The sequence below is a fragment of the Bombyx mandarina genome, chromosome 22 (genome assembly GCF_030267445.1).
Source record: "Bombyx mandarina strain Sakado chromosome 22, ASM3026744v2".
NCBI lineage: Eukaryota > Metazoa > Arthropoda > Insecta > Lepidoptera > Bombycidae > Bombyx > Bombyx mandarina.
Window position 1 is genome coordinate 2,817,007 of NC_143228.1, and position 10,249 is coordinate 2,827,255.

Genomic DNA, 10,249 nt, shown 5'->3' on the forward strand with positions numbered 1-10,249 from the left:
CGCTCTATGCTTTCGGTCACTGCACGCATTTTTGATCCCATGGGGTTAGTTTCTCCCTGCATTGTTCCTATTAAAATACTATTGCAGCGGCTATGGGTTCATAAGTTATCATGGGACGAAGAGCTCCCATTTGAAATAGCCAAAATTTGGGCTAATATAATTAAAAGCCTTCCGCTTTTAAATAATTTGCGCATCCCTCGCCTTATTGTTTGCGAGGCTTATACTTACGCGGATCTCCACATTTTTACAGATGCGTCACAAAGCGCCTATGGTGCTTGCCTTTATGCACGAAGCGCGAACGTGTATGGACGAATCAAGGTCTCGTTACTTATGGCCAAGAGTAAAGTGGCTCCATTAAAGCTAACGACGATCCCTCGGTTGGAGCTCTGCGGGGCTCTGGTAGGAGTGCGCCTCTATGAGAAGGCTATTGATTCACTCCGGGTCAGGTCAGGCATACTACTTTTTGGACTGACTCGACGATTGTGTTAGGCTGGCTTAAAATGTTGCCTAGTAAATTACATGCAATACATGTATGCAGAAAGCTATATCCATAAATCAGTCATTTAAGCTCTAAAGAGTTACAGAACGCTTTGAACTTGATTATTAGGAAGCTCAGTCTGATTCGTTTGTCGAATACAAGCTCCTAACTCAGGGACATTCGTTATCTCCTAAAAGTCCCCTCAACAAGTTCAATGTCTTCCTTGATGACGCTCAAATTATGCGTGTTGGTGGCAAGTTTGGAAACGCGTCGGAGTTTTCGTATGAGAAAAAATATCCTATAATCCTACAGTCCACTCACATTCTCACAAAACTCGTATTCAAGGCTGAACATATTAGGCTTATGCACGCTGGGCCCCAACTATTATTAGCTTCTATAAGAGAAGTCCACTGGCCTATTGGCGGTCGCAATTTGGCCAAGGCCACTTACCATAATTGTATAAGATGTATTCGCATGCGAGCACAAACAGTTACTCCTCTTATGGGAAATTTACCTGTGCACCGCCTCACTCCTGGTCGCCCGTTCGAGTGTGTAGGCATCGACTATGCTGGACCCATCTCGTCCGTTAACCGCCTTGGTCAAGGTTGTAGAATCGTTAAGGTCTCCATCGCGATTTTTGTATGTTTCAAAACAAAGGCGATCCATATAGAATTAGTAGGTGATTTAACCAGCAATAGTTTTCTCTCTGCGCTACGCCGGTTTGTATCACGGAGAGTTAAGCCTACTCATATATATTCGGACAATGGTACGTCATTCGTCGGTGCGTATAAATCGGTACATTCTTAAAATCCAATTGCAATTCTTTGCCTGATGCTTTGATCGAAGAAGGTATTAACTTCCACCTGTGTCTACCTTACTCTCCTCATTTTGGGGGTCTTTGGGAGGTGGGGGTTAAATCTATTAAATTCCATATGCACAGAGTATTGGGAAATTGTAATTTAACTTATGAGGAATTGATCACTGTCCTAACGCAAATCGAAGCAATATTGAATTCTCGGCCGCTGACTCCACTATCAAGCGATCCCGATGACATGATACCGCTTACTCCTGGGCATTTTCTCATTGGCCAACCCCTTACTGCAATGCCTGCTGCTGAGTACAAGGACTGCCGGCTAAGCCATCTCACCAGGTTCCAGCGGTTAGAGCTTAGTCCAGATAGTCAAAGGAATACATTAGTGAGCTGCAGCAAAGAACAAAATGGCGCACCAATCAGTCATCGCTGAAGCTTCACAGCCTGATTGTGGTGAAGGAAGACAATCTCCCGCCACTTAAATGGAGACTGGGCCGCATAGTAGCTGTCTATCCAGGGTCCGACGGAGTCAACCGGGTCGCAGACATTCGTACTTCAAGCGAAGTCATCAAGAGGTCGTTTAATAAGATTTGTCCCCTGATTGCGGATTAGTTTTGGGTTGAAAGGAAACCTTTCAACATCCGGGGGCATGTTCGGAACCGCAGTAAAAAGTTTAGTTGCAAAGCTGTCATTTAAGTATATTTTTATAATTTTTAAATTTTGTTTCTAAAGTCAGTAAGAATAAACTGTCAGCCATGAAAGTCGCATTATAATTTTATTTTATTTTATTGTAAAAATCTTCCTCCTAACAAATCCAAAGAAAGTATAAATATCTAAATAAGAAACCGTCCGCTACAACGGTACAAAGCAAAGCCGACGTCACCTTAAACATGTCTGGTCGGATCTTGCAGATTAGTGCTTTTACAATTTATTTATTTTACACTTCATGTAATATTTACAATGGTGGACTTACTGCCTAAGGCATTCTCCACCAGTCAAGCAAAGGTAAATAATGGTAGGTGCATTAAAATATAAATTAAAATACAAATACGTACACAAAACTACATACAAACCACAAATGTAAATATATGTATGTACACATATACACAAATACGTAAACACATATATAAATATATAGTTTATAGAATATGTCGACGCAAGTCCATGATAATTAACAAATGTAATTGTTCTGATTATGAAATCAATCATTGTGTCGAATAAATTGGTTGTTTTTAGTTATTAATTAGTTTTATGATTTTTGGAATGTGTTTTGCGTTAGAATAAAACCTAAAATGAATTGATGAAATTATTGAGTTGTTTAACAGTTGAAACATTCGTCGCCATTTGTAGACCGGATGTTTCAACTTTGATTAAGATTTAAAAATTAATTCAATTGTTCATAATTACTTTCGAAATGTTTAATTAGTTTACGAATTATTTTTGTAATTAAAATTAATCATTTAGAGAAGTTGCAATTTAAATAGTGCGTTGACGTTTTGCCGCCCTACGCCATCTTTTAGTGTTTAATTTCGCTGGCGCACGAAACTACGATAGACGAATGTTAAAACACTTTTTGTTCGAGCGCCGGGCGGTGAAGACGTGGTGAGCTGGTGTATTATATCTTGTGAGTACCTACCTATTGTTTTATTATAATTGTGATTATAAAACTATTATTTTGAGAACCCTCTGGTGTCTTGTAAAATAAATTGTTTAGTGTTTTCTGGTTGTGTTTTATTGTTTGCGATGAGTGCGCTGAATAGTGAAGGCAGTGAAGTTAGCAATGCTGACGTCACTGCTTTTAAAAGTTCCTCTGGACCAAACCCCTCGTCATCAGAAGTGGGATCACACGCCGCCTCCGCTCAGCAACAACCTGGTGACCAGATAACCGTATCGGCGGATAATGACTACCCTCCAGCATCAGCCGACACGGCCATCCTGACATCAGCCGATGAACCTCTACCATCTACTTCACAAACCAGGATGGTCGAACAACAAAATCAACAATCGGCATAAGGATAAGTTTTTATTTTTGATTAATAAAATTACGCTCACTACATAAGTACCACAGTATACGTCCACTACATAAGTACCACAGTGTACGTCCACTACATAAGTACCACAGTGTACGTCCACTACATAAGTACCACAGTGTACGTCCACTACATAAGTACCACAGTGTACGTCCACTACATAAGTACCACAGTGTACGTCCACTACATAAGTACCACAGTGTACGTCCACTACATAAGTACCACAGTGTACGTCCACTACATAAGTACCACAGTGTACGTCCACTACATAGTACCACAGTGTACGTCACAATATAAAACTACACAAAATAAGTTACTTTCAAAGTAACATAAAAAGGTACACAGATACCAATCTCAGAAACAGACATTCCATTGTTTCAGATGGACTCCAAGAACTCTCTGGTGATACACCATACATGGGCGGCTGGTGCAGAGCGCGCACCGCCTGTCAGTATGGCCGTGTCGGCGCAAATATGACTATTTACCTACTGATCATCAACTAATTACTCTGTGATAAGAAATTGATGTTAAACAGTTCCTTTTATTGTAATTTCAATACTTTAAAACGTGTTTGAAAAACGTGTAAACCCGCTCACGTGTTTGAAAAACGTGTAAACCCGCTCACGTGTTTGAAAAACGTGTAAACACGCTCACGTGTTTAAAACGTGTCAACACGCTCACGGGTACGAAGCCCCATAAATACGGCCGTGCTGTCTAGCACTGATTGATTCGTGTCCGAGCCGTTGTACTGTACGGATATCTCTGTAACGTTGTTATGCTTCTCGTGCAATATACGAAGTTTTCGTGAAGTTCTCGTGAAGTTTTGTTTCGGAAACCCAAACATGAGTCATTCGTCAACAAATTAATGACCGTGACGTCGCAAGGCTGACGTCACACTTTTTAAAAACACTACGGCGGTCCCTTCTCCGTCATCAGAAGTGGGATCACACGCCGCCTCCGCTCAGCAACAACCTGGTGACCAGATAACCGTATCGGCGGATAATGACTACCCTCCAGCATCAGCCGACAAATATTTAGAGGAATATATTAACAAATTTTTAGGCTCTTTAAGCCCTGGTTGACATTGTTATCGAACTTGTTGACTACAATGAAGTGTTTGACGTGTGAACTTGCACAATAGACAACCCACTGAGTTTCTTGCCGGAACTTTTCAGTGGGTCGTGTTTCCGATTCTGCAAAGCCTGCTCGGTCTAGTATTAGAAATTCTCTTATTTCGGTTCATTCATACCGGCCCTTGCGAAGTCGGAATAGCCTCTTAGTCTACCAACAATTAGGTAGGGGAGAAAAAGAAACACTTTCTCCTGAAGTCTTACTGTGTGAAGCAGCATCAACATTATGATGTCTGTAGATTTCAGTAAAAACAACACCAGATGGTCCATGAGTTCAATCTTTCATTTATGGGATGGAAAATAAAAATCAGACAGGTACCATTAAACTGCCGTTAACTGATTCAAAAATGTCATACATACTAGTTTTAAGAATGTGGAAATACAATATTGTAAGTGGCAGCTTGCTGAGTTCAAATCTAAATGGAATAAAAATTGTAGAAATTTATTTTTATAATTACTATCAACTATTTTTTTCCTTATTATGTTGAATGTATATAGGTATTGTAATTTTTATGCTCCATCAACAGAAAGTACATACAATAAACTAAGATTTTAAATGATATTACTATCTATAACTAATTTAAAAATTAAATATGTAAATTTTTTCTCATGAACCAAGTATGTATTATATTTCTTTCACTTCACATTTCAATTTGAAGATTATCTCTAGAACATTGAATTTATAAAAAGAATTGCAGAAATTTTTTCACCAACCATACTACATTAATTTATCACTGTCATTATTGCTTGTTAACCCAATTAGTTTGTTTAGTACCAGAATGATTGAGGACATGTTGTAAATCTATTTTATGAGCTTATCATTTAAGAACAGGATTAGGTGTTTTTGATTTCGTCTGGACACAGTTATGTTCCACTTTCAAATGGTTCTAATTAAAAAGTCCCCAATTATTTTATTGACAAGTATAAATAAACTCTAGACATCAAATATTTTTGAGAAAATGAACACTCTCTCAACTGTGGTACAGTAAAAAGGGTATAACAGTAAAACCATGCCGTTTTTACATCTAATCTGTGAATAATGTTACAATTTTAGACATTTTTACCTCTTAGACTACAACTAAAATTCAGTAAGTGGAAAATAACATTTTATTTTCATTTATTTTAAGTAGGTAGTTGTTTCAAATTGTTTTATGATAAAAAAAACTGAAATTGAATAACGTAATGCTATCGAAATTTAATGTAAGTGTTTGTAATGTGTAAAAATTTAATGTGCCTATATAATGTGAACTACTTGCTTACCACAAAAACGTGCAATGAAATCATTGGGAAATTTTGGGGCAGGAAAATTAGGCTGGGGTATCCTGATCATTTACCGGTTGTGTTTAATTTAGTTAAAATATAATTAAGATTATACACAACATTTTATTTAAATGTTTGTTGAGGTGAACTATTGAGAATTGTTTTCCAAAAGCTTAATTATCATTTATTGAAGGACATGCTCTTGGGCTATGGTTTTAAGCATTACATGTGCGCAAATTACAAATTATTTTCCAAAATAGTTGTCTTGTCAGATTTATCGGGTAATATCAATTACACAAAAATGTAAAAAAACCTCACCTCAAAGTAAGTTCGATAAAATAATAAAGCGTAACTCGAAAATAGCACTAAGCAACGTTTTCACTTTCACAGGTAAGGTTTTTTGTATTTTAATACTAGATTTGCAGAGTAAGTATTAAGTTGTGAAATGAAGACACTAAAACCACAATCCACCGGTTACATGTAGTGACCTTTCTACAGACGACTACACTGACCAGCGCTGCGCGATTTACTGTTACAGTATTTTTGATGAAATGTGAACCCTGTCTTTATTCCTGTCAAAGTTGTCAACACAGCATAGATAATATGCCAGTGGCCACAGACTATGATACTAAATTTTCATATTGTGAGATCGAGTCTTTGTCGTTCCATCTTTAAAAAATCGATTTGAAAATAATATCACGTTGCTTTTCCAACTGGTTTTCATTTTAGCAGTCAGATTTTACAAAACCAGTATTCTTAACGTTGATTTTACACATATCTTCGTTTATTATTTTACTACAATGTACTTGTTATAGTAATTTGTTCTATAAAATGTGAAAAATGCGGAATGAACTTAAATTGATTTATGTGAAAATGATAATTGGATGAAATAAAATAAAATTGAAAAGAGTGAAACGCGATGAGATAAACTAAAATGAGAAATCGTATTAATTAGCTGGAAGGATTTTACTGAAATGTCAATGTATATTTTGGATGAAACCGAGAAGACACTTCCTGGCTCTTTTTCGTTTTGCAATGCATTATGCATTTTCATAGTTACTGACAAGTTATATTTATGATATTATATTATATATAAGAATACATAAATAAATAAATATAAAAAAGCCTTTTATATCTTGCTTGTACGTCATGGTACAATTCAATATATATAATTATAGTTTTGTTAGCAAAAACCCTCTCAATGGAAGGTTTAGGCCTCCAGAGATGACCAGTATTCTCCTTTCTGTGCCGCTTGCGGTCATTCAATGCCTGCTACTTTTATGATGTCTACTGAGCGTGCGTTTGGTCTTCCTCTTTTTCTCTGTTCTAGTGGATCTACCGGTGTTGTTGTCTTTTTAGTCCAGCGATTATCGCTAAGTCTCGCAACATGTCCAGCCCATCGCCATTTAAGTTTTTGGAAATAGCTGAAAGCGTCGATGGCTTTAGTTTTTAATCTTAAATCAGTGTGGCAGATCTTTTGAATTTTTTTTATTTTCAAGATGTTTCTCACCATACTTCTCTGGCAGAATGTAAATTTATTTTATGTTTTTTTGTTTTAAAAATATTATTTAGTAAAATTTAAGGACTCGTTCGGAATTCTATATGTGTTGTGAAAATACTGATCAACATTTGTAACACACACTTTAATGTAAGTACCATCATCATGTTGGATTTGAATTTTGAATTTTAAAGTGTAAATTTCTGTAAGCGCGTTGAGAGTAAAACTTAGCTCGCAACAGATTTATTACCGCTAGATAGAAAAGATAAAATTTAGCAGAAGCGAGAGTGAGAAAATAGACAGAATGTCTCGCGAACCACTCGACCGTGGAGAGAGAGAAAGAACAACGCGAGCTAGGTCGTTTCTCTTATACAAATATTGCCTATTAAAAGACAAATATGATTTAAGGATGAAAAATGAAGAAAATCACAATACTGCACACCGCAAAAGAAGTTCAACTTCTTTCGCGAGTACCAAGCTGCACGCGCACCATTTTTTTTATTGTTTAGATAATTTTAGTTTTATTTACGGGACGGAATTTAATCCTGCTATTTAAGGCCACTATACAGCATTTCATTTTGTTTGCTATGTTGTTTGATTAGGATGCAAAATAAATTGAAATCAATTAATCACGTCTCACAAGAGTTAAATAATAAGGACGCCAATTTTTATATGCAATACTAACCAACCGTTACCAACTTAACCCACCACAGATCATATTACTTTTCTCACATCAAACTGCTTATGAGCTTTTTTTTAGCTTTTTGTAAGATAAAAAAAAAATGTGAGCCGTCACGGGACGCCTGGCAGATGTGAAACATCGACATTATTTTGTAAAAGTAATATGCAGAAAAGAACAGATTGTGATAGGAACTAAATATTATGTCCTAATGATAAAATAAAATAATACGAAAAAATTATTTGTTTTCAAGTAAAACACAGGTTATGTGTACTGTAGTAAACAACACTGTATACACTACGGAGTATACACTATAGGTATCCGAGCTCAGTGTAGCGAGAGAGATGGCTTAACGCCGGATCGAGTGGGAGAGAATCGCACAGTCGATTGCGCATGGCGACGCGTCGCCACGGCATGTGTCGCCACGCCAGAAATCGGTTTTACGTGCGGCTATAGATGTTTCACATCAATATCTCGCTTCTTTATGATAAACATGCTCCCATCAGACGTGTCAGAGTTAAACAGTTACCCTCACCATGGTTATCCGACTCAATTAGGCGGATGATGGCTAGGAGAGATAAGGCTAAACGCAGATACAGAAAGCTCCCAACGGAAGACAATCTTACAACTTACAAGAAACTTCGTAATCGTTGCAATCGGATGTGAACAGATGCCAAAAGACGCCATATTCATAGCTCCCTAGAAGGTCTGAACACATGCCAAATCTGGAAATTCCTGAATTCACTAGGAATTGGCAAACACTTAAACGAAATTTCCTTTACTATTAACCTCGACACTTTAAATAAGCATTTCTCTCAAGCTCCCATTATTCTTAGTGACAGTATAAAGTCATCTACACTTTTGCAACTTTCCAAAAGGCCTTTACCCATGTGCACTCGTTTTACTTTCACTCCGGTTACAGAGTGTGACGTTAAGAGATCCATCCTTTCTATTTCCACTAGGGCTGTGGGTGAGAATGGGATTCAACTTCAGATGATCCTTCTGCTTGTGGATGAGCTTGTCCCTATCATTACATATATTCTTAACTTCTCTCTCTCAAAAGGCTCATTCCCAAGTAGCTGGAGAAAGGCTCATGTTCTCCCACTTCCTAAGGTCCCTAATACTTCCTCTTTTTCTCAGTTTCGTCCAATCTCAATACTTCCCATTCTCTCTAAAGTCTTGGAGGGTTTAGTCCAAAGACAGACTCACTATCTAGCTTAATAAAAACAATCTCCTCAACTCTTTTCAGTCTGGTTTCGGCCAAGGCCACAGCACGGTCACTGCATTGCTCAAGGTCACTGACAACATTCGCCACGCGATTGTTGTGGGGCAGCTAACCGTGTTGACCTTATTGGACTTCAGCAGTGCTTTTAACTCAGTAGACTTTGACATCCTTCTAAGTATCCTTGGATGTCTTAATGTATCTCCACTTTCTCTAACCTGGTTTGAATCTTATCTTCGGGGACGCTCGCAATGTGTCCGCTCTGATGATGCTACTTCGAAATGGTGTGATTTAGCTGCGGGTGTACCTCAAGGTGGCGTACTATCTCCTTTCCTTTTCTCTATTTTCATTAATGAAATCACTCAGGTGCTGACTTCTCACTACCATCTCTACGCTGACGATTTTCAGATTTATAGACATTATAAAGCTGATGTTGTTGCTCTAGCTATTGGTGAAATCAATGGAGATCTCGGTAGAATTAGTGCTTGGGCTAAATCTTTTGGACTTCTTGTGAATCCACCAAAATCACAGGTCATAGTAATTGGTAGTTCCTATAGATACAACACAATTGACCACATTAATTTGCCCCCTGTGACGCTAGATGGAATTCCAATCGCTTATTCTAAAACAGCAAAAAACCTAGGTATCGTTCTTGATTGTCATCTCTCTTGGTCCAGTCAGCTAAATTTAGTTAGCAGGAAAGTGTATTGCACGTTTCAGTCTCTCAAGCGTCTTCAGCGTTTCTTGCCCTTTGAAGCTAAAGTCACCCTGCCCCAATCCCTTATGCTTCCTCTCCTTGACTATGCGGATGTCTGTTTCCTCGACGCCGCGGAGGGGCTATGGAACAAACTGGAAAGGTTACAAAATTTATGCATACGCACCGCTACGGCGTGGCGGTTCGTTCACTGTACACTCTGTGCATCTGTGGAACTCAGTTCCACACTCAATCCGGGCAAGTCTCTCACTTGAAGTATTGAGGAAGGCATTAAAGGAGCACTATTTATCAATTTAGTGTTACTTATATGTATTTATTTTATGTATTTCATTATATATGTACGTGTATGTATATGTTTATGTTATTTATGTGTGTATGTATGTTATTGTTTAGTGTATCAATAAGTAAATTGATTAGATTGTACTC

At 37.7% G+C, this 10,249-nt stretch overlaps 1 protein-coding gene across 2 annotated transcripts in view; it reads right to left on the reverse strand.

Moving 5' to 3' along the window:
* Nucleotides 1-6,252, reverse strand: part of Gogat (glutamate synthase) — an 80,291-nt gene extending 74,039 nt beyond the window's left edge. For both annotated transcript variants that reach the window (XM_089736704.1, XM_089736705.1), the window contains exon 1: nucleotides 6,028-6,252. The gene's annotated coding sequence lies outside the window, so the exon portion shown is untranslated. The remainder of the gene's footprint in view (nucleotides 1-6,027) is intronic.
* Nucleotides 6,253-10,249: the final 3,997 nt, after the last annotated feature.